The 24,063-nt window shown below is 48.6% G+C and overlaps 1 pseudogene; it reads right to left on the bottom strand.

The window, feature by feature from the left end:
* Positions 1–882: 882 nt before the first annotated feature.
* Positions 883–23,496, bottom strand: LOC136996723 (perilipin-3-like; annotated as a pseudogene).
* Positions 23,497–24,063: the final 567 nt, after the last annotated feature.

Raw genomic sequence — 24,063 nt, forward strand, 5'->3', positions numbered from 1 at the left:
CTGAGTAAATCCATTTCTCATCCAACATGCCACACATTTGGCATCCTGTTGTAGACTTTTTTTCCCAAAGTTGCAGTGGACATAAAATAAACGGGACCATTCTTAATTTATATTTGCATCATTTCATACCATTTGAAGAATAGTATGCATGTTTTAAGTAGGCCAGATTATAACTGATAGACTAGATAATTGCACCATCAAGCCTGGTGCCTTGTAAGAATGAGGATGTACTACTTTAATTTTTAAAAACTTTCAAAATTGTTAGGAAGACATATGGGGATTTTATAATATTTACTGTGCAGCATCTCAGAAGCCAGTCTGATGAAGTGCCAGGCTTAACTGAAGTTATTGTAATCATGTCACTATTTTTAAAAAGACCTGAAAAAAATAGGCATTATAAAGAAATATTGACAAATTAAATAGATTCTGCGATGGGACCTGGGGAGTTGCTCGATTAAAGCATGTGTGTATTACAACATTAGGCAATTATTAAATTAACACATGGCAGAGTCTTCTCAGAGCTCTGAAAATGGATCCCAGCAGCATGCAGGTGGTAAAGGGAAAGTTATATGATACGCAGACATAAGTCTGAATAAAACTCCAGTCACTTACACATGGGAATTTAGGAGCTGAAACTGGTACCTTGATCCCACAGTAGCAATAACAGAGTAACTCACGTGGTGGTGAAAAATCTGTGCATTTTCCCATTCCCTCCAGTTAATAAGAAATTAGTCCCCAAAAAGGCAATTTTCCTTGTTCCCCAACTAGCAGCAAATCTGCTAGAGGAAAGAAGTGGGGAAAGGGAGGGGAACCAAGGCAGGCTAACTCACAAAATAATATACCATCTTTTTGCCCCATATCTCAGAGACTGGGAACACTTACCTGAGATGAGGGAAGCCCAGGTCCATCTCCTTCCTGTCCTGTAGGGATCTGGGTGATATTCTCCACCTCCACAACAACCTGCTCCAATACACAGTGCACAAATGAGCACATGGCATCTTTATTTCCTAAGCTGTTCCACTTCTTTAGGGAATTAAAATTCACTGGAGCAAAGACTAGAATTCTGTTTAACCGTCAAATACTTTTAATGGCTCTTGAAATCTGCTAAGCAGCATGGGATCTCTGGAGAGAGGGCGTGGATTAAACCTTCCTGCAAAGAGTGGTTGGAAGAGCCCTGTGACAATGAGATACTGGTTCAAGTCCCTGCTCTAGACATGGAAAAGAATTAATTTGATTTGACTCCCAGCTGAGTCCTGTATCCTCTAGGAAATGAGCTGTTCTGGGCTGATGGTCCCTCATGCCTTGCCGTTGGCATTGCTCTTGGTTGCAAGGATTTTTAGATGATTATTAAATCCAAGAGCAAAAGCCTGAGAGTGGTTCATTAGCCTGAAGGCAAGAGCAGTAATTTGGGAAGTGGGTTTGCCTCGGGGAACATTTAATTGTTTATACAAAGCTTCACAGTGTTGAAATGTGAAATTTACCATATAGGCATACAGTTTGTCTCCTTGGACTGCCAGTGGTCAGGGCACTTTTCTTGGCAGATGACTGATCCCTTAAATCCCCTCAAGCAGTGAGAAAATTCAGGTGACATCAACCTTGAGTAGCATATAACCTCTGGCCTTTGTTTTCAGCATGAAAAGTTTTGTGTTAAATAGAAAACTTCATTGAACCCCATGAAATATTTAAGATTTGCAGTTTGGGAAAGATGGAGAGTGGATTTTTGCTTCTGCTTTCTGAAACTCAACAATTAAAAAAAAATTGGGGGGTTTGACTGTTACATAGCAAAAAAAAAAAAAAAATCAGTCATTCACATCATTCTAGCAATTACCCCTCTTTTCAGATTTAATTTAGCAAAACTGGGTCCCTGGAGTTAAAGAAAATCTAAAATAGTGGGTTTATTATTCTGGACCTCTTAGCATCTAGTAATTTCCAATATAATAAAATATACATGAAATTCCCCATTTCTGTAATGGTGTTTTCACTGCTAGTGAAGTCCAGTCTACACACAGAACTCCCCTGGATGACAGCGCAGAATCTGTGTCGTTTAAACTCTAGTGATGATTTATTTTGAAGAACTAAATAGACAACAGGTGGTTGATGGGTGTTGTACAGCAATCTGCGGGCGAGACAGAATTTTGAGACAAAGTTTCCAGTTTGAAGATAAGCCACAGCTTGGCTAAAGATTCAGAACTGTTTCACTCTCCCAGGCAGGGAATGAGGATATATTAACTATGTGGAAAACTTCTTAGACACTTTGATGATTTAGAAGCCAAAGTCCTGCTTTCAGCAGTAACTTGGAAATTTAGTCAAGCTAAAAGCCAGATATACTTAGGAGCTCAGAGATACATGTAGACTCAGGTTAATCATGTGCATAGGCCCATCATAGTCAAGGAGAAGGAGAATCATTTTTTCATCCAGAAGATGATTTAGACCATAGGTTGGTGTTAATCTCCTTCTAGAGCAGCCTTCTCTCCCCTCAGTATACAGCGAGTCTGGACAATTGCCTTAATTTAGAAGCCCAGCTCTTAAATTTCTAGAGGTATGAGGAGAAGTCCCATCTTTGCCTCTCATGGATTTCAGTTGAAGAGAGGTGCCTGCCTACAATTGTCCTCACCAAGCATTCTCCAAGCACCCAAGCCCTACCTGATTTTACCCATGTTTGCTTAAAAATCCCAGTTGCAGTCAAAAGGCAATAAGCCTACAAGAGTGCAAATTTAGGTCAGTGGTTTCTACCTGTTATCTGAGAACTCTGGGTAGGACTTAGAGCATGAGGGGGCTGTGAGCTAGTTCAAAAGAATCCATAAGAAGTTGCTAAGAAAACTATGCCTTCATCCATGCCACAGAGCAATCCACAGCAGTGACACTTCCAAAGAGGCTGCATCTCTATCTAAAGCAAATGCAGAATCCACAGGTTGAAGATGTTTGAAAACTTTTGGTCTAGCCTATCTGGAAGAGTAATACTACAGCGGGAAGGGCAAAATAACTTTAATGATCCCACCCTCTCTCTCAAAAAAAAAAAAAAATCATTTTGCTTACAGAGAAAGTAAAAATTGAACTGGACATTATGAAAAATTCTCTATGTAGCTAAAACTATAACCTGGATAATTCATTTAGGCTAAATATATGGTTGTAATTGAAAATCCAAATAAGGTATGCATATGCATTGATCCATATGATTTAAATCAAGCTATAAAACATCAACATTATCCAGCAAAAGCTCCTGAAGAAATGGCAGCCAAGCAGAATATGATATTCCAGGGAGACAATTGCACTGGCTGGGAAAAGGACTTAATTGATTTTGACAAAGAAACCTATTTGCTGTTTAACTGATTCCTACTCTAAATTCACAGCTCGTTCAGAACTAGCAAAAGAAGCAGCAGAATAGTGATTACGCATGTCCTGTTACAACTGGTGAGGTCCAGATACTAGATTTGGTGATAGGTGGGAGCTTCATGCCTGCTGGACGCTTGTGTAATTTTTTAGCAGGGATTTTCTTTTCTTCCGGCCTTAGAAAGCCCTGGCCCAGAGAGCTCTCCTTCCCACCTCTTGGTCTGGGCTCTTTTGCGACCCGCCTTCCACAGTTCCCTCCTGAAGCCGCTGTGCTCAGAGGGCGACCACACTGCTCTACTAGCTGCTCCACTAGCCCACTCTCCTCGGTGCTTTCTTCTGAAGTGTCCTCAAAGCATCTTGCCTTGGCATGCATTTCTTTTTCTAACAACTTCTTCTCCTTCTTCAGGGTGTCAAGAGCATCACGGACGATCATTTCCGCATACGCTTTTAATTCTGCATGGAGGTGCTGAACGTTGGAAATGGCATTTTGGATGCCACGCCTTGCAAGTGTGCTACTCTCTTGCGACACAGCAGCAACATTTTGCAAAGGTTGCAGCAGGGGCAACCTTGTGGCGTCTGGTGTCCGATGTCCAGAGGCACTAGCTGATCCTTGCCCTTCTTTTGTGACCTGGGTGGAGACAGGTGTCTGGGGTGGCTGCGGTTCTCTCTTGGAAATAGCCTCAAGGGGCAGCTTCAGGATGTCAGAAAATTTGCACTGGAAGTGCCGTTCAAATTGGGAAGCTACGAAGGATTGCAAGGTGGCTGCAACACGCTCAACAGCATCTGTGGCGATTTGGTCCCGAGAAGGCAGAGAAGATGCTCCGTCACAGCCTGCCACCTCAGCTTGCCTCGCTCTGCTTTCTCCCCATTTGCCAGCTCGCGTGGCTCCTCCGGCAACGCGCTGCTGCCTCCGCCTGGCCGACAGCCTGGCCTCAGAGGCGTCTGACGGGCTGCCTACCAAACGCTTCCCCAAGCGATCCAAAAGGGTTGCTGCAATCGCTCTAGCCACCTGTGCAATTTCCTGCTGGAGATCTGCAGGTGACGTCTCCGAAGGCTCTGCCCTTCTCGCGCTAGCAAATAACCTTCCACTGATTGCCAGGGGAGCCCTCCTTAGGATGTGCACTGACGGACGCAGCTCTTTCACCCTCTCCAGCACTTCCTCGAGCACGCTCTCAGCCAGCTCTTCCAGCTCCTGGGCTTCTGTCAGCGAAGTCCATGCCAGCGTGGTGCGGACTTGGTGATGCACTTCTTTCGTTACAGGCTTCTGTAAGAGAAACCAGCAGGAAGTGATGAGTGACTGGTGAAGAAAAGGGTAGAGGAGGGGGAGGAGGTTAGGTTGTTGGACTGGACTCTGCGCTCTTCTGCCATGGCTGCTGCCTGCTCTCATGACACCTCCGCCTCTTCTCGGAGGCTCGCTTGCACCTTTTCCAGTGCTGATGGAAAGAAGGTGAGTTTTGAGACCAAGAGAAAAAAAATAAGTCCTTCTTCCTGCAGCACCCAGCTGCTGTCATGCTTTGCCTGTCAGGCTGTGCCACAGGATGGAGCCGGGCGGCATTTAACATGCCCCGCTAATGAGAGGGCAGCATTTAACATGCCCCGCTAATGAGAATCGGGCAACAGCAGGCTCTTCTCTAAGCTAACCTCTGAGCTCCTGCAGGAGGAAACCAACCCGCCAAAGGCTAAGCACTGCCACTACTGGCCTCAGGGACGCTGCATGCTTGGCTGCTCGCCACACGAGAAACCAGCAACAGGGACCGTGGGGACACGTGGTGCAGCTAAGGGATTTGTGCTGAGTGGCGGAGTCTGAGAGCACAAGAGCCCACTGAGAGTGCCAGGCGCACCTGCTCCTGCTCAGCCGGCTGGGGGAGGCGTGCGTCTTCTTCAGGAGCCTCAGGCTTCTCCATGCTCTCCGCAATCCTGGCGAGATACCTTGGAAGAGACATACAGATGGCTGAAAGAGAGCGCCTGGAGCTGTCTTGCCCAGACCGTTGCCTGCTCAGCCCCTGCCCTCCTCCTGCTCTGGGCTTCCTGGCTCCAGTGCCCCAAAGAGCTTCCAGCTGCCTTTGCCAGCCTCCAGGCACTGCTTGCACCACTCTAGGCACAACCAGCCTCTGCTCACGCAGCAACTGGGCACTTTCCTGGAACACAAGGCCCCAGGCAGCACCTCGCCGAAGGGCCACGGGCCCGCTCCGAGCGCAAGCCTTCCTTGTGCTGTCTCTTACCTGGCCCTCACGTCCTGCTCTGCAGCTCTCAGGCTCTCTCGTTGCTCCCACAGCAGCCGCTCTCGCAGGTGAGAAATGTCCATGCCTTGCGGCAGTTCGGGGGCATTCTTTAATTTTGCCGGTTGTTCTCGAAGCATTTGCTGAAAGTTGACAGCAGGCTTTAGCTCCCCTTTGCCACAACATGCTCTCACGTGCCTGCGTGTGCAGGCTTCACGCTGGCCCAGAGCAGCGCTCTGCTTCAGCCGCGCACCCAGGGCAGGAGAGAAGGACTTCCCTCGGCACTGCCGGCAGGCGCTGGGGGATGACTTTCCTGCCCGCCCCCAGCCCCAGCCCTGTGAACCCTGAGCTTTACGTACTTGTTCTCGATGGTACATTTTGTCGGCCTCTGTCTTGAGCGTGGTCAGGTACTGCCTGTACTCGTTGAACTCCCGCAGGGTGCAAACGACCTATGGCGAGATGAGGGGGAGAAAGCAGCCACCACTTGTCACGCTCACTCCGCAGCCTGCCTTGCCCCAAAGAGCGCTAAGGCAGCGGCAGCTGCTCCCCTGCACAGCCTGCCCTGCCCAGCGGCTGGCGGCTTTGCTCCCAGCCAGCCAGCCAGCCAGCGGGGAGCAGCGCCCCTCGCTCCGCCGCCAGCCCACACGCCCGCTGCTCCGTCGGCGCCGAGGCAGCGCGGCACAGCCTTGGAAGAGCAGGAGTGGAAATTCCCGGAGCGGGCTCTGGGCTCCTTCTGCCCCCAGGGAAATCAGCCCAGCAGCCCTGCGCCCTCCACCCGCAAGAAGCGGCTGCAGCAAGCGCTCTGGCAACCTGCCGCTGCCCCTCCGATGGAAACTGCTCTTCTCACCCTGATGTCCAACCTACTTTGCCGTTGCTGGTGATGTAACCTCCTCTCCTTAGTCGCCAGAGGTTGTCTTTGCGGTGGTAGTAGGCTCGCAAATGTGGGTCGTGCAGACTGTTGTACTCGGAGCTCAGGGAGCGGCAGTATGGATCTCCCAGACTGAAATAACCGGATGGCTGGTGAAGCTGCAGAAAGTATCGTCCGCAGCATGAGCAGGGTAGGAGAGATCAGGAAAGAGAGAAAGAGACTTCCGAGCTTTGTCAGCCCATAGGGTAGTGCTTTCAGGCCTCCGAGGTTGAGGGTATTGCCTGCAGAGCCTGGATTCACATCTCGGGCCCTGCCAGAAGGAGCCCTTCCCCCAGCACCTGGACGCCTTGCTGCCTACTGCACGCAGGGCATGAGCGGCACGCTTGCACGGCGCCACAAGGCAGGCTGGCGTTGGCTCTGGCAAGCTCGTGCACGGGCAGAGAGCAGCGGTGGGAGACGCTCTGCTGACCTGTGGCCGGTATCGGGCCCTGCTCTTTGCAACTCCTGCCTTCTGTCAGCGGCATGGAGCCCGGAGCTTGCTTTGCCCGCTGAGGCCTGCCTCATTTGAGGACTGCAGCTCCCACTCTACAGCACGTCGCCACGCTGATTTCTGTGAAAGGCTCTTTCTTTTGCAGGCTGCTCAATGGGTCTGGGCAAGGAGATAATGCAAAAGGAGGGACTTTTCCTCCCCCGTTGCCCTGCTTTTACCTTTTCCCCCAGCTCGGTCTGGTAGAAGACAGCGTTGGAGCCAGGCAGCAACGGGAGTTTGACCCCGAGCGGGATATCCAGCAGCTCAGGACATCCTACTCGGAGTTGCTGTCTTCTGCGCCTGAGCTAAAAAGACAGAGACGCTCATGGGCATTCGGGCCACCATCTCAAGAGGCTTCTTGCCCAGCACGTACCAGAAATGCTCTTTAAAGAGCCCAAGGAGACAAGGAGAGTGCAAAGAGTGGCCTATTCCACAGCAGCTCTCTGCTTTGTCTCCTCCTTCCCTGCAGCTCCAAAGCCTGTAGACCAAAGCCCTTGCGTCCTTGCACGCCACCCCTGCCGTCTGCCGAGCTGGAATCCGGCATGGGCAGAGAGACAGGACCCCCGGAGAGCCTCCACTGCCCTCTGTCTATCGCTGCCACTTCCCTCTGCACTGCCGCATGCCCCAGAGCAGCCCTGCGTGGTCGCCGGCTCCCAAGCTGAGCCCTCTGCATCCGTCCAGCACGCACCTTGCCCCTCTTCTCCTCTGCACTCAGCAGTCCGTCTAGGTCTCGGAGGCCAGCAGCGAGATAATGCTCCGTGGCTCCTATCAAGAGCCCTTCTGCAGCTGCGACCCTCCGCTGGCACCTCTCACTCCAGCGGCACGCAGCTCTGCTCGCCGCAGCCGGTCTCCCAGCGCTTGGCACTACCAGCACAACCGCGCACTGTTGCGTCGCCGCTTTCCCGCGCCACCGCCCCGCTGCTGCGAGGCCACCGCGGGGCCGGCCTGCAGCCCTGGCCTGCCCTTGGCTTGCAGGAGAGTTCAAGAGCAAGGCCGAGCCAGCCCTTGACAAGCCTATGCCAGGCCTTCCCCGGGCATGGACATGTGTGCCCAGGGCTTGGCCTTTCCCAGGCACCAGCCAGAGCACCCAAGCCAGTAAATGGGTGCTCAGAGACACGCGCAGGCAGCGCTGCCGACCAGGACGCTGCTCTGGCTCACTCCGTGCTGCCCCACACCTCGCCCTCCCCGAAGACTCCTCTTCCTGGGGGGCGCCAAACGCACAAGGAAGGGCCCCGAGCTTCCCTGAATAACACCCAAATCTGGAGCGGAGCTCAGCCAAAGCTGCTGGGAACTCTTCCTGCTCAGTTAGTGGAAGGACACCCGCCTTCCTAGAAGAGCAGGCTAAACTAGAGGCCTGTCGGGCAGGAATGGTGCTGGCGACCTTAGGCCTCCAAGCTCATGGCCCGGAGTGTCTCTAGGGACACAAGCTTTCCCTGCTCCAGAGCAGCGGTGCTGCTCTTTAGCTCAGGAAGGTCTCTCTGAGCAGGGCTGGCCTTTCTCCTTTGAGCAGGGAGAGGCCGTGCTGCTGTCTGTCAGCGGTCATCGCCTTCTCCAAGTGTGCCGGGAGCCCCAATGAGCAGGGCAGGCTCACAGGTCGCAAAACCTGTGAACGGTGTGAGAAAGACGCTGCCTTTGCTGCAGTGCCCAAAGGGGTGTGAGGTGCTGGTGCAGGGGAAGCTCTGGCAAAGGGGCAGTGTGCGCGTGCCGCTCCCCACGTGGCAGCACCGCTGCCCCGACACCCTCTCTCTGGGGCAACAGCAGCCCACTGCAGCCTGGCACTTCCCAGCCATGGCTACACCCCCTCTCAAGACCGACTCCTCCAGCTCCAAGCGCATCCCCTGCTGACAGCTGCTGGACGAGTCCCGTTTGCCCAGCAAGCTGCCCCATGTGCCAGGCTGGCTAAAAGGGTCACTTGCTAACGGAGATGAATTGCCACCCCACAGGGTAAGGATGGTAAAGCCAAGGAGAGACAGAGAGAGAGACTTCCCCGGTGCCGTAGGGCATCTCCCTCCCTCCCTCCGAGGAAAACAAACCCAAACCAAGCAGCGCAATCCCCCTGCCCACCAAACTCCTTGGGGCGAGTGGAGTTCATTTTCCTCCTCCGAAAACTTGCCAGGTACCTGCCTTGCGTAGAGGACGGCTCCACTGAAACTGAGTGCCAGCAAGCTTTCCGGCTGTGTTTCTGAAGTACAGCTACTTCCTCAGTGTTCAAACGCCCATGTAAAGCTGAGCTTGTCCTTGCTGGGGTGGCCCAGGCCTGTGAAGCTGTTTCCTTGGTGTGACGGGACAGCGGCAGCCGTAGGTAGGCTGTGGGGTTTTGTGGCCGTGCTGCTGTAGCAGAGGAGAAATCTCGTGCTGGCCAGGTGGCAGCGTGGAGAGGAGGTCTCGGGGAGAAGCGAGGAGCCCCCTTTGCACGCAAGACAGAGCTTGTCCAGTGTTTTCTAAGCTTGCTTTGTACCAAAGACCTGCGTCTGCCTCAGTGGTCCAGGGGGGATTGCTGCCGTTTGTAATTGCTTGGACTGGACGGGCCCGTCCAGACGGGTGCTGTGAACGTGGGTCTTTAGCCCATCCTGCTACCAGATGATATTACCAAAGGGACCAAAGAAAGAGAGGCTGTTGAATTCTCTTCTTGTTTTGCTATGGATGAAATTTTCTTACCCGGAGACTTGACAACTGACTGTGCAGCATCTTATGATCGGTTTCTTTATTTCTCGGTGATGATTAAGAACACGGCTCTTTGCTTCCACCCCACAGCCGAATGCTTGCCTTGCAGTCAGGCAAAGCTATGCAGTCGGCAGTTGCCACTATGCAACAGTTTTACAGGATCCCAGGAACAGGAGTTTTGGTTCGACAGCTATTGAGCAAGATGCAGGTAGGTTCTTTTTGTCTTTTCCTTTCTAAATACCTTCTAGTATTACCTAGGTTTTTATTCCTGGTGGCAGAAATCCTCAGAAGTGCTGAACGTGACTAAATCAGCCAGTCTTAGAAGTCTTGAAGGCTGTGAAAAGGTGTCCCTAACCAAAACACATGGGAAAATACAGCTTCATCTTGTTGCCAAGAGTATTGTTTGCAAGTGTTATGATAAGTTCTTCCCTCCTAGTACACATGAAGCATGAATCAAGGGCTGTGTTGATTCCCATCTCTCTCTGGATTTAGGTGACATTCCCATGGGGGGAAGACTCATGGGTGCCATGCATTTTTTGTGCCCTTATCTGCACAGGGATTCTAACATCAAACACACCTGTGATTTGCCAAGGCTTCGGGGAAGTGCATTAAAACTGGTGCAATTACTCAAATCAGTAGTGCCGTGTCCTGCTGTTCCTTGAACCTAAAAGTGGCTGAGTCTGTATAATCATCACTCTTATATAAAAACAACCAGACTTAAGCACAACACAACCTTGGAACAAGCCAAGGCTTCCAACAAGCAACAGGGATGAATAACCAGTATTTTGCACAGCGGATCCTATGACAGAACTGGTGCACCCTGCTCCCCCAGCTGTACAGCTGTGCCAGCGGGTTCTGCAGGAGCTGTCACAGGAGAAAAGGCTGTTCAGCTCTGCTGTTCTCTGAGGAAGACTTTTTAAGATGTAAAGCCAGGGCTTTGAATTAAAGGATGAAATTATTACAGATGGTAACTTCTGAAGAGAAGCAGTCCTCACCGGGCAGTTGCAGCTGATTATATACAAATAGTTTTTGTAGATTTTTTCCTTTTTTTTTTTTTATTTTTTATTTTTTAATGTTCAGGAGCTGGCTACAGAGTGGGCTTTTCCCAGTAGTGATACTTCATGAACAGTCACAAGTCAGTACAATTTTGCAATATAAAAGCCTGTGAAGACACTGGAATACAGCTGAGTACATTTCTTCAGGTTCTGCTTTTTGCTTTCTAGCAAGAAATATTTTGGTATTTATTTAGTAAAGTCATTTCATCTTAAAATTTGCAGAATGAATGCATCTCTCTTGGCCAGTCTGAACAGCTTGTTTCAAAATTCCTTATAACTTTATTTGAACAGGAGAGAGAAGATCATATTCTAAAAGAAGCATTTTTCTCAACTCAGACCAAGTTTAAGTTTTTGGTTACTGCATTATTTTCCCCTTGTTTTGGAAACTGCCAGTCCCAAACCCCATAATACACATGGCCATAGCAATAGCAAAACACTGCTATGCATACACCATGCAAACCAGCAGCAACAATTTTCCCTTGGACTTCCATTTTAAAATGGGTGCAGCTGACATGAGAAACATGCCCATGAGAACAAAATGTTGGAAATACTTATATTCCAATATGAAAAAGAAAATGACAAAATTCCAACTAAATTTTACTTTTGCCCAGCCACATTTAGTCAGGAAATGAGCAAAAAAAAGTCAACATGTGAGTTAATATAAGTTCTGGAATTCTTAGTAACTTGATCTTGTCTCTGCAGACAAGCATGTACACATCTTTCCACTGAGCTGACTCCTTTTGACACAAGAATCCCTTCCACATTAAGTCAATCCAAAAAAAAGTTTTTTCTTGGAATTTGCTATGTCTGCTCAGATTTTTTTGCATAGATACTTTGGTGAATGAGATTCCTCAGAGAAAATAGGAAAAGCTAGCTCAACTGCAGGGGAATGAAACCAAGCTTTTGGGCCCTCTGTCCTTCCTTACGTTGTTTACTCTAGAGTTTGCTGCATTCTCTTTTGAGCCAAGTTCTTTACAGCAGTATTGACAATGGGAAGGTATGAAAACCTGAGCCAAGATCTGCAACCATCAGGTTTTCTGGAAGGAGTTCTCCATTTTATTTAATTCTGCAACTTTTAAACCTGAGATGTGTGCCAAATCTTCTTACACAGTTGAGAATCTCCAGGTGTGACCATAAATCAAAGCCAGAATAAGGAAATCCTGAGACTAATAATATAAAAGCTTGTTTAGCTTCACACTGGATCTTAAAGAAAGTAAATGAAGAAAAAGGGAAATCTGCGTTGAAACTTTCCTTTAAGGACTGTTACTTAATCTTGTTTCTGAGTTAAAACGCAAATGAAAAGAAATAAGACTTTGGTTCTTCTGCCTAGAGTGGGTAAACCAGCAGACAGAAGAAAAGGGAAACTAATTCAGTGGGAGCAAAATAAGCCTCTAGTCTGCTCCAAAATCACTTTTGTGCTGATATAGTTGTGTAGAGAATTTTTTGTAATTTATCAGCCAGTGCAGCCTTTGGAGGAGGCACAACTCCTCCCCTGTATAGGAACTTATCCCAGTAGGGTACAAGGAATGCACACATGAGGAAGTTAGCACAGGTAACTGATGTGAATTTGAGCATCTCAGCTCCTGGCTGTCTTATTTCCCCACTGTTTCCATAGAGAAGGCAACAGACTCCATGTTCACGCACTGAATACTGCACACAAGCCTGTTTGCCTGCTTATGCTGTCACTGCATTTTTGTCCAAGAACATCTCCATCTGTAGCTATTGTAGCTGTGTGCATTACCCTGTATGCTTTCTCCTGTGTTCCTCAAGGAAGGTTGTACTGCTTGAATTATTCTACTGTACAAAAAGCCCAAGAGACCCTCAGTTCCTTAATCCAGCATGGTGCTGAGCCATCCCTGGAGGTTGCTAACACCCTGAACTCCTTAGTCTTCAAGGGAGCTCAGAAATACTCAGGACCATCTAGGATGTGATCTTCCCTGCTTTACACCCACTCCTCCAGTGGCTAGACTATTACAAAGCATGAAGTCCCCATGGTTCTGCAGCTGATGCTCATTCACCCTTCTGGGCTCATGGTTCAGCTCCACAATGAGGATGAGGGGATCCAGACCAGGGCATATGAGCAGGGGATGAACAGACACTGCATCACAGACTGCATCCCCTCATCTGCTGAGGATCAGCAAGAAGGGATAGGAAGTGAGACATATGCAACAGTAGATATTACAGGCAGAACCATTTTGAAGGTTTAAAATTGCTTTTCTCTCTATTAAAAAAAAAAAAGGCAGCGCTTCCAATCAGTTTCTTGCAGGGTAAACACTGCACTCTAATTTGTTTGGTAAACCTTGTATTTTCAGCCATAATTACCCTATCAAGGCACCTAAATGAAGATGACATTTGAAGTGACCTTCAGCTTACAGCTGCAATAACCATCCCACAGGAGAGGTGGGGAGGGAAGGCAGCACTTGGTTCCCAACGTGAGAGGTGCCTGTGAACATGCCAGCCAGATATTCCTCCAAAAATCAGCCCAATTGAGACAGAGAATCACGTTTCAGTGGGGACAGCATGCCCAAGACTAAGCTCTTTGATGTCTCTGCTAGAGGAAGGACCACTGTAAGGTAAAGGCAGTTTGTTGTTTCCTCAAAAACAGATAGCTCAGGATATTTTTCCTTCTAGGGAATAACAGCTCCTGCAGAACTGAAGTAGGTGAGGATACTGTTTCTTAGGAAACTTAGGCCCTCTATCCTTCAGCTCCTTCCCTTCTATCCTTCTCCTCCTTGGCCAAATCCCACCCAGACTGAACCCCTCTCTGAACAGTACTCTCCTGCTCTTCTCCCACTTCTCTGCTCTGGTCTCTTCAAACACTCCTCCCTGACACACTAATTCTCTCCATTAATCCCAGTCCCATTTGCAAGCTGCCATAGGGGCCCTTTACAGAGATATCTTGAGCTGAAGATCTGCCAGACCTTAGGAGTGTTTCTGCTGCCTGTCCCAACTCTTGCCCCAGCAGTCCTGGTACACTCAGCTGAGAAGGCAAGCTGCTAATTGATAAGAAACTGATTAAGAGCAACAAAGTCCAGAGTTTGCTTCCATCACCCCCAGGTGCTGAACTCAGACCAGTAAGCAGCTGAACTCCCTCGCCCACCTCTGAGAGCTGCAGAGTTGAGTAAGGACAAAACTAACATTTGAAGAATTCTGCAATAAAAAAGGAGACTGCTGAAACTCGCAGAGATGCCCAAGTGGGCAATGCAGGAGTAGAGATGGGCAGGAATCTGTCTGAATTTGCCTACCTGGCCAGCATTCCTGCTCCACTGAGCTCCCAGAGTTTATGAAGGGCTTAACACAAGTGGACAGAAAGACAGTATCGGTACTGAGGATGGCACAAAAAACAGCCACATCAGCATTCAGCTTGTTAATTATCCTCTGGATCACCTCCCCTCCACATTCACTGCAGAAGAATCTCAAGGCATTTCCAAACCTAAACAAATATGAGAATCAAAAGGAGACTGGGAAGTCAATACTGCAAATGGATTTTCCATTACCACAGGGGCAAGCACCAATGTCCAGAAAGCACCACAACCAGGGTAATTATTTGCTGCCTATACTCTGTATTCACAGAAGGTGCCTTGCCTGGTTTGCAGCAGCAAAGGGCAACTGCGTTATTGATCAGGTCAGATGCCTGTCACCCTCACAGGCATCAGGGGGTTTCTGAACAAGCCACACAAAGGCAGTATTGGAATTGTCACAAGTTCATGCTTGATTTGTAAGGCAATCCGAAGCAGATTTATTGATCCCCTTTCCTCCTCTGCAGGGCAGAGGGAAGCAAAACAAAGCTTTGTAGGACCTGTCTGGTCCTACTGCCAGGACCTGACAGAAGAGGCCTCCGGCAGGAACCTCTGGAAGAAGGAAGAGTGAATGCTGAGGCCTGTAGAGGTTTCTAACTGGAAAAGCACCAGTGTGCCCCATTTGGGAGCATGGATCACTGCAAAATGCTGCTATTGAAAGCAGCCCTGCCCTTCTCCAGCAAATAAATGCCTTTTCTCAGCTGCTCCTAAACCCATCCTGATCTCACCTGATCACCTCACCCTGTCCAGGGGCACAGGATCCAACTCAGAGCACATCAGGTATATCAGAGCACAGGGAATTCCCTCCAGGGTTAGCACTCCAGTGCACTGAAGCATCCAATCTTTCTCTGATGCAAAGTAGGGACAAGTAATAGGAAAGAGGGGATAGGGCTTTGCAATATAAAAGCACAGGGCCAAATACTAACCCACAAAATAGAATTCCTGCCTGCTCACATCAGACAACAGCTGGAGAAAGATCAAGCAGAGTAGTTCCCACAGCCTGATCCTGCTCCCACACTGACCAGTCACGATAGCATCATTTCCCAGCACTGAGGGTAGAAACATCATCCCTTTTCCTTTGCAAATTAATTCAAGTCAGCTTTGAAGGACTTAAGTTCCCCAACCAAGATGACTTAAGGTCATATAAAAACTAGAACTCACAGGAAGTTTACATCTAATCCAGGCCCCAGCTAGCAAAGCAGCCCTTAAGGGAGGTCACAAGCTTATTCTTTAAACAGGGTGTTTTCTTACAGCAGGCAACAGTACAGTTTTTGTAGAAGAGGTGACAGTATGAGTGCATCAAGTAGCATGGAAATAAGAGGGTGAAATTAGGCTCCTTGCAAACAACTAGAGAGCCTTTGCCTTTCAGCACTAGCCAAGAACTTTAGAGAGATTAGTCTATTACCTTCATGACAAGGCTGCTAACCAGAGATTTGTGAAAGTGACAGCTTTTTAGAGCATGCCCAAGGTAGTCTTCGCCCAAGACCAGCACACTCCCTGACCTAGAAGTCAAGCATTTGAACAAAGAGCAGGGAACAGAGAGAAAAAGGTAGAAGTGCATGAATACAAGTGGAGAATTAAATAATTAAAATATTAAGCAAACTGGCAGAGGGAAGTGAGGTGGCATCTAGGAAGAGGCAAACAAGGAGCAAGTGGCCCTGTGATTGCATTTAAAACTCAAATCAGCCTGCAACTGAGTTATCACATGTGGCCACAGCATAGCCAGGGAGAAATAGTAGGAGGAAAGGGTAAAATATAATCACTTGGGTTATAACTGTCAGAATCAAGGAACACCACATCATTCCCAAGGGCCACTAAGAGCCAAAAGAGACATCTCAAAGCATTTCTACTGTGCTGGGGTGCTTGGCGAGGATTGTCACATTACTTTGTACAGAAGTCTAAAGAAGTTTGTATAATTCAAAGCATAGCTAGTCAGAAAAACAGGTTTGGATAAGATTGAGAGCAGTCTCGATGCTCCCCACCGAGTTCAGATGAGTTCCACTTTAAATCATCACAGAAAGCCAGTCCATTTCTTCTGCATCCATCTCTTTCCACCTTCATCACTCTGCTGCCTCTGCAGCATGGATGAGACCAAGAGAGGAAGAACTCACAGGAAAGTCACACACCATTCCTAGCCACAACTAGTCTGGTGAGAGTTTCGCCCTCCTTGCTACGTCTAACAAATCTCAACGGTTCCCTAAACCTTCTGAGGTTAAACACAGGAGAAAAGGCACATAGACACTTCCACTCAGCCTACCCTTCCTAAGCAGAGCTTTAGGAGCTGCCGTGAAGAGGATGGTTTAGCCTGTTGCAGGCCATAGAAGCTCTAGCAGTACTACAGAAGAGCCAAAGCCATACAGGTGCTAGGTTGCCCCCCACAAGGGCCAGCACAGGGAATACAAGGAAGATCCCAGCTGTGTGCACAGCTTGAGTTTTCACCTGCTAGCACCTGGAGAGAGGCCCAAGGGTAGGGTGGCTAGGGAGCAGCATAAGACAATGGCTCCTTCAGGTTACAAGCTGGATGTACAGCAACCAGGAGAGAAAGGAAAAGACTTTCTGCTCTGTTCTCTTGGGCTTGTCTCAAAAAGATCTCAGGAATGCAAGTACTTTGAAAGTCTTTCCCCTAAAGCACCAGTTTTATTTGGACACAAAACCTGGGCTAGGACTGCACAATGGGGCTTTGACTTCTGCAGTTTCACCTCCCTGAACATCTGATAGTTGGCAGCTCTCTCTCAGGGTGCCTTGAGTAAACGAGGCAAGGTGGGAGCAGGGACAAACAAAGGTAAAAAGTGCTATCTGGTAGCCCTGAGCCCTCAAAAGGCAGCCACAGAGATTCCCACCATTCAGAGCATCTCTTAGCTGGGAGAAGAGAGAATTGAGAATTATAGATTTTAAAAAGTCAAGGTCTTTAAGGAAAAAAAGTGATTGTTTTTCCCCTGACATTTGGGCAGTTCATTGCTTTAAAGACATCCTTGAGGGGCATTGCTCTGGAACCTTCTAACTGAAGAGAAGGAATTACTCATGCTAGCAATCATCCTGTTTGCTTAGCACAAAGAGGTCATATTCACAGAAACAGTTTACCTCCAGCATGGTTTAGTAGTCCATGTTTTTCCTTTATAAACTCAAACATCCAGAAACATCCTTCAGGGGGAAAAAAAGAGCCCTTCAGAGTGATTCACCTTCTCCCAGTAGGAAGAGAACTGGGCACCAGGCTCCCAGGGTAAGAGTAGCCATTAGTGTGTATAGGAAATGGAGTTAAGCAGTAAGTTAGAATACGCCCCAGTGATCCATAAGTAGACAAATCATGATTTACTAGGCTAAGCATAATATTAATCTGACATGCTGCAATATTAAAATCAACATAGCGTATGGGAATATGTAATTATTTCCTAAGAAGCACTTTTGTCCAAGGAAGTTTAAATAAAAAGGTTCAGACACCAAGGTAGCGAGGTGCAGCTTTGCTGGTGAAGAAGAGAAATTGCAGCAGATTTCCTACTGAATAGCAGGACTACTTCTGCTACTGCTTACAATTAGTGCCTCACTTCCCTCCCTACAAGCTCAGCTGTGATGATCTCAGGCAGACTGAAGCTGCCTCTCGTTGAGCTCTTTGCCAGGGAGGAATTGCTTGGCAGTAATCAAAGCATCCAGAGGAGAGATGACCCCTGCAATTTATCTCACATCAGATCTCGACAATAGCTTGGCCTGGCAATTGTCATTGGCTTATTATTTTGTCTTCAATGAGACCTAGTGGCTACACATGAGAAGCAGAGTTTGGGTTGTTATCTGATAGTCTCTGAAGTGCTCTGCTCAGTGAAGCTGGACCTGGAGCTTTACCACATCAGGGGATCACATTGTATCAGTGGAATGACTGAACCAAGACTAAAGGGCCACATGAACCTGCCACGGTACAGCGCTAAGCCATTACGCACAGTAATGTGGGGATAGAAGTGTAGTTGGAGCAGTAGCCATTTCTGCTTAAGAGAAGAAAAATAGAGGAAGAGTTCTTCCTCTAAACCCATACTTACTTCCCACAAGGGGGCCTCCTCCCGCGTCCCCATTTCTAACATCTAAGAAAAGGGAAGCTAATATTGGTGTCTCTGGCATTAAGTCTGGAGGAAGCAGCACTCACATTGGTAACAGATTCCACTTCTTTCCTTGAGAGGAAGGCAAGCCATACAGAAGAGAAACAAGTATGACTCTTATTATGTCAGTCCCTCACTCCCAATGGCAAGCAAAGCATTTGCTCTGTCCTCCTCAGCTACTCCATAGTCTGGTAAGTCTGGGGTGGGGGGAAGGGGAAGCTGTTTGGAAGATGGCTAAGCTTGGTAGCTGAAGAGCTTTTGGCTCAATTGGAGCACCTCCTGGCTAGGAGATGGTGGTGCCAACAGGACCAGCACCAGCAAGTATCTGTCACCGATGCTTTAGTGATTTCCCATCCCAATGGGTCCGCATCTTTCCCAGGCAGCCACTCCAGCAGTCCACTCTCCCACCACAGACCTTGAAGTCTTCACCAGATAGAAGACAACTATAACTCTAAGAGGGGAATTAGGCGTAAGAGGTGTGGCAGAATGCAACTACCCCCCCCCCCACACGCACACACACACCTCAGGCCCAAAGCATGGCAGAGCACAACTACCCCCCCCCCCCATCTCAGGCCCAAAGAGTGGTGAAGCACAACTATCCCCCCCATGCACAAACACCTTATCTCAGGCCCCAGCTGACCTCAAATAACTGACTGCACCCAGGGCTGACCAGGAGGAACTAGGTGATACTGGTTGCAACTGGTGAGGCCAGAAATGGGCATGAGAAAAAAAAGGTACAACTCCACACCAAATATTGTATGACCATGAGTCAAACTCCGTGCCCGTAAATAGTGCTGCAGCCTAGAGCCCCTTGAGCTCTCCTGCACAGCAGCAGGCTGCACAGCAGTGAATCTCCCCTTGAGTTGGGACGCCCCTCAAGGTTACTCTCCTGGAGTTAAGAGAACCTCCAACAAGAAACCATTGGAGTGGTAAGAAACTGAGACTCGGGCACTAACAAATGTGCAGTAAGATTTGCTTGCTATGACTACACTGTATGGCCATCTTCAATAAATCTGTTAACTAATAACCAATAACCTTCTCCCCCCCCCTTCACCCCCACGACAAGAGGCCAAATGACAAAGGCTGTCAGGATCCTGAAAGCTCCCCACAGCTTTTCCAAGTGTTGGGAAGCACCAGGAGGACACATGCCTGCCACCAGGCCTAGAAATGAGAAGGCATTATAGCTCAGCCTCTCCCAGGCTAGTACCAAAGCTCACAGCTGTACTCCTTATTGTTCCACTGCTGGTTGACCACTTCTTGCATTCCTGAGTGCAGTATCCCAGCATCAAGATATGTTACCCAAAACACTTAAGGCCTGAATACTTGGATAACCACCAGCTGATGAACTAGTTTTGTGCATCCCCATTGCTGAAGGCAGGCTCTGAAAACTTCTGGGACAGGCACAAGCACTGCTACTGTTTTCTGTGACGACTCTTGCTCTGCTACCCAAGACCCAGGATGAGCATGCTCAGAGTCTCCATAGCAGAACTGCAGGCTTGCTCCTACGGCACAAGTCCAGCCTCTACTTTGCCCAGAACCAAAGAATAGGAAGATGACTACCTACTCCCTTACCTCCAGACCTATGGAAATTGCAACTTGGAAGCATCCTGGGAACTTGAAGACCATTGCTTAGAGGCTTCTGAAACTATTTTCAGAACTCTGTTCACATACTGCATTTTCCAGTTCCTTAAGTGATACTGCCTTGTTCTGCACCAGAGCTTTTGCAGGTAGAAGAGTACAGTTCACATCTGTTGATCAATACCTGTTCTTGCAGCCTCTCTCCAAAAGAGAATAGAAGGTAAGCTTTCCTGCATGCAGTAGTTTTATTTGAAACAGTTATAACCTAGTACAAGCAGCTTCTAGGAAGACACTTCTAGAAATTGAACATTAGCTGAAGGCTTTAGACCAACAGCAGTCGTTGTGCTGAGCATAGACACTGTCTGGGCACACTGGTGAAGGGCATATCATGAACTCCTTGCTAGAGAGGTGGAAGCATTGGATGCTTCAGCTGTTTTACTTCTGGCCCAAGTATCAGCCCCTACTCCTGAATGGATCTACAGCCATTTAGGAAGTGTGGCCCTGCTACCTCACCTCCCTCAAGAGTTCTTAAGACTTCTTACTTAATTCATCAATACCCAATAGTCACCACAGATGTGACATCTCACCCTCAGCTGGAATGGTGTGTGTGTAAAATTATCCCAGAAAAGACTCCCCCCAGAGCTGAGCCAGGCAGACTGTGTTCAGAGCCTTACCCCCTTTACATGAGGGTGGCAGAGGTTTCATGGGTCCCTGCTCCTACTGTCTGTGCTTCCTTCTCCTCCCTTGGAGAGAAGGGTCCCACCAGCCAAGAGAGAGGCATGTTGTTCTTCAGGTAGTCCAGCAGCTCCTCCATGTACTCCTGGATCACAGCCAGCTTCCCCTGGCTCTGGGTCAAGATGCTGCTGGACAAGTCCTGGAAGGAGCTTGCTGCTGAGAAAGCAGCATGAAACTCCTCTAGGTTACTAAGAGATTGTTTCACCTTATTCTGAAGGCTTGAAGGCAGGCCTTGGATTGCAGATAATATTTTACAGCAGGTGATCTGCAGCTGATGTGTGATACTGCGTGCCATGAGCAGGGCCAGAGACTCCATCTCCTAGAAGGAGGCAGAAAGGAGAAGGTCAGAGGAGCAAGTTACCTTAAGAAATCAAGCAGGGAAAGGGTGAATCAGATCCCTCTGCTTCCCTCCCCATGGGCATACCTCTGGCTTTGCAGAGCTTGCATCTCCACTCTCCCTAGGACACTTCTTACTCCAGTCCAGCCACATCTGGCATAGTTTCTCTTGCCCTTCCTGAAGCTTTTGGTTAAATCCTTGCTTAAACACTTCAATCTGGGGGAGGGGGGGAGGAATCAGAGTGTCTCAAGACAGAAACCTGCTGGTCATCAACACAGCTGTCACTGTCATAGTGAGGTTGAGACCAAGTCATACATTTGGCCCTGTCCTGCTCTCCAACAGGGAGACAGAGCTCTACCTACCAGTTCAATGATGCAGCGAAGCTGTGCAAGGGCCTCCTGCATGCCCTGCCAGGCCCGCTTCATTTTATCAGTTGAGTGCAGGTAGGCAAACTGGCGGAGTTCATCAGAGAGAGACCCCAACCGCACAAAGTACCTCTGCTTCTCCTGCTGCTGCTCCATAGATATTATGTCTGTGCCCTCCCCAGATGCTGCCAGTTTGGCTGAGGAGAAAGACAATGCCTGTAAGTGTCTGACCAGAGATGCTTAATAAGAAAACTAAACAAGCATCAGGAGAGCTTGGACTATGAGCCAGGTAGCCTCCAACATGGCACTTCTGTTAGTTCTTAAACCCATTTCAAAGATGAGAAAACAAGGTTGGTATCCCCATTTTGATGATCCTCATTAAATATGCAGGCATATATGCCACTTCCTGACCTAGTTCCTCATTTCCAATAGGCAGACTGAGGTCATCTCCTGTTTCCTCCAGCACAGCTCCTGCTCTGCTCGCAGCCATCTGGCACACTCTGTAACCATTGCCACACTGCTGGTCACTGCAGATCTGGCAGCCTCCATGCCACTCTGAAGAGCCTCCTTGGTTGAATCTATCACCTCTGTCACTTTGCTGCTCACAGCATCCTTTGCATCAGCCACTCTGGATGACATTAGCTCCTTTGTGTCAGAGAGAACCTACAGAAATAGGTTAGTGTCAGATAAGAACTGCAGTGCTCTGTGACCCAGTCCCTGCTGCACCAAGAGGAGTCTTCAGACAGTATCTCCCGTTTGCTTTCTTACTAAGAGAGCTCACTCTATGCACTCAGAGATTTGTTTCCTCAAGAGAACTTGAAGTATTTCCATCCTTGTAAAGGCCAGCTCTGCTCCCCTCTTCCAGCCAAGGAGGGCATAGCCTTTGGTTCTTACCTGGTCCATTGACTTTTGAAGGAGAGGGAGCTACTCCCCTACTTTATCCAAGCCCTTGGAGGCATATTTGTTTGCCACAGCAACTGCAGAAAAGAGGAGGTGTCAAGACTTGGGTTTTCTACTATTTCATCTTGCAAGTCCTGCCTCCCCGATTATGCTGCCTTGCAAGGACTGTGGGTAAAGACTCCCACTCAGGCAGATGTGTTTTGATGTAAACTGGATTTGCTGAGCACCTTGTCTTGGTTTCCACTGCTGCTTGGTCTTGAGCTAAGTCTGTTCACTTTGAGAATAACCAGTCCCCACTTGCACTAGCAAGAACATAGCCACATACTTTGGAGTCCCGCCTGCAGCTTGTTTAGTTCTTGACCAGACAGTTGCTTAGCTCTCACTTCTGCCCTAGCCTCCATGTCCCAGGGATCTAGAATCACACAGTAAACAGGAGGGGGCCCACTCTGGTCTTAGAGTTAAACCAGGCCTGTCACATCAGCTGTTTTGTCAGATCCTTGCCACCAGGATCAGTCCCTCTCCCTCCATGAGGTTTAAAAACTTCTCACATGCTGAGGGTCTAGTTCTGGTTCTTGGGTTTTTTTTGTTTGTTTGTTTGCTTTTCCCCCCCCTCCCATTTGTGGGGGTCGGGGGGGGGGGGAAGGCAGCTCCACAGGAAACAGGACCATTAGTAATGATAGCCCTCCAAGTGGGGCTTTTCTTCCAGCCCCCATGGGCTTCTAAGAATCAAACTACAAGCAGCTGTCACCTAATACTTTGGGCCTGGCAAGATCAGTTTTAGGGTAGTCAACACCTGAGTCAAATCCAGTCCTTCAGGAAGAGACACTTCTTCACAGTACTCTGATTAGGACTCAGCCTTTTTTGCTTTACTTGTAAGTCTGGAGCTATCCCTTTAGTAAGTCAATGAGAGAGGTGCCTTTCCACACCCAAGGGCTCCTTTCAGGGTTGGAAGGAACCAAAGAGTTAGGAGTCCCTCTGGGAAGGGGATTTGGCCCTCACAAGCAGGTGTAAGCCTCCCCACCACATTACCTTGAGGCTCTAGTGTAGTCAGAACTGGTTGCACACAGGTAGCTGTGGCTTCAGTCACACTCTTCACTCCTTGCTCTGCTGCCTCACCCACAGATCTGATGTAGGGGTGGCTCTCCTTGGTGGAGACATAAGCTGTAGAAACCACATCACAGGCAGAGCTGACCAAGGTCAGGTTAGCCACCAGATTTATTGCAGCCTACGAGGGCAAAAAAAAATAAAACAAGCCATGAGGCTTCCAAGCCTGACAGAGCTTTCTATGCAGCCCTGCACCAAAGCTTCACCTTTCTGCCTGTTCAAGTAACCTGGTCTGGTTGAAGGAGGGCAAACCACAGCTCATATTCACTTCAAAACCTGCAACTCACTAAAGAAACAAGCTGTGGAACGCTACTGATATTTATGGTTGGTCCATAACAGAAAGGTTTTCTTCCAATACAGAGTCATCCAAGGGACAGAGGAGAGTGTAGACAGTCTCAGTACTGCTAGAACCTTACCCAGCTCCAGTTCATTTGACATAGTTATTAAACAATTCCAGGAAAAGCTTTATCAGAACAGGATCACATTGATGTTAAGCTGGCAGACTCCACACTAGTCAGCAAGACACACGCTGCAGTCCACAGAGGCAAGTGCATCAGGTTTCGGGGCCCCCAAGACATGGGAGCCATTCCACGAAAGCATTGCCCAGGCTCTCGACTAGAGGTGTAGAGAAGCATCGCTCCTAGCCAAGAGCCAGGCTATTTTGCTTAATCTAGCAGGTTACTTACAGGGTCTTCAGGCCTGCTCTTTTGGCTGTGCCACCACTCATTCCCAGAGAAGCTGCAGGGCACAGGCTGAGCAGAAGAGACTCCTCCCTTTGGGCAGGCTTAGTTTCCCCCTAGCCACAGTAGCAGCCACTTCCTCACACCTGCACCCAGAAGCTGCTGCTCCAGTTACAGCTCACACAGAGTACCTACCTGCTGTTCCAAGTGTCTTCCCCCCTGCTGATGTGGGGGACATGCTGGCAGGATGTAGAAAGTCTAAGATCTATTTACACGTTCACTTTCAAATGCATTTGATTTCTGATTTGCCTTTAGTTG

Source organism: Apteryx mantelli, unplaced genomic scaffold (genome assembly GCF_036417845.1).
Source record: "Apteryx mantelli isolate bAptMan1 unplaced genomic scaffold, bAptMan1.hap1 HAP1_SCAFFOLD_75, whole genome shotgun sequence".
In the NCBI taxonomy this organism is placed as follows: Eukaryota; Metazoa; Chordata; class Aves; order Apterygiformes; family Apterygidae; genus Apteryx; species Apteryx mantelli.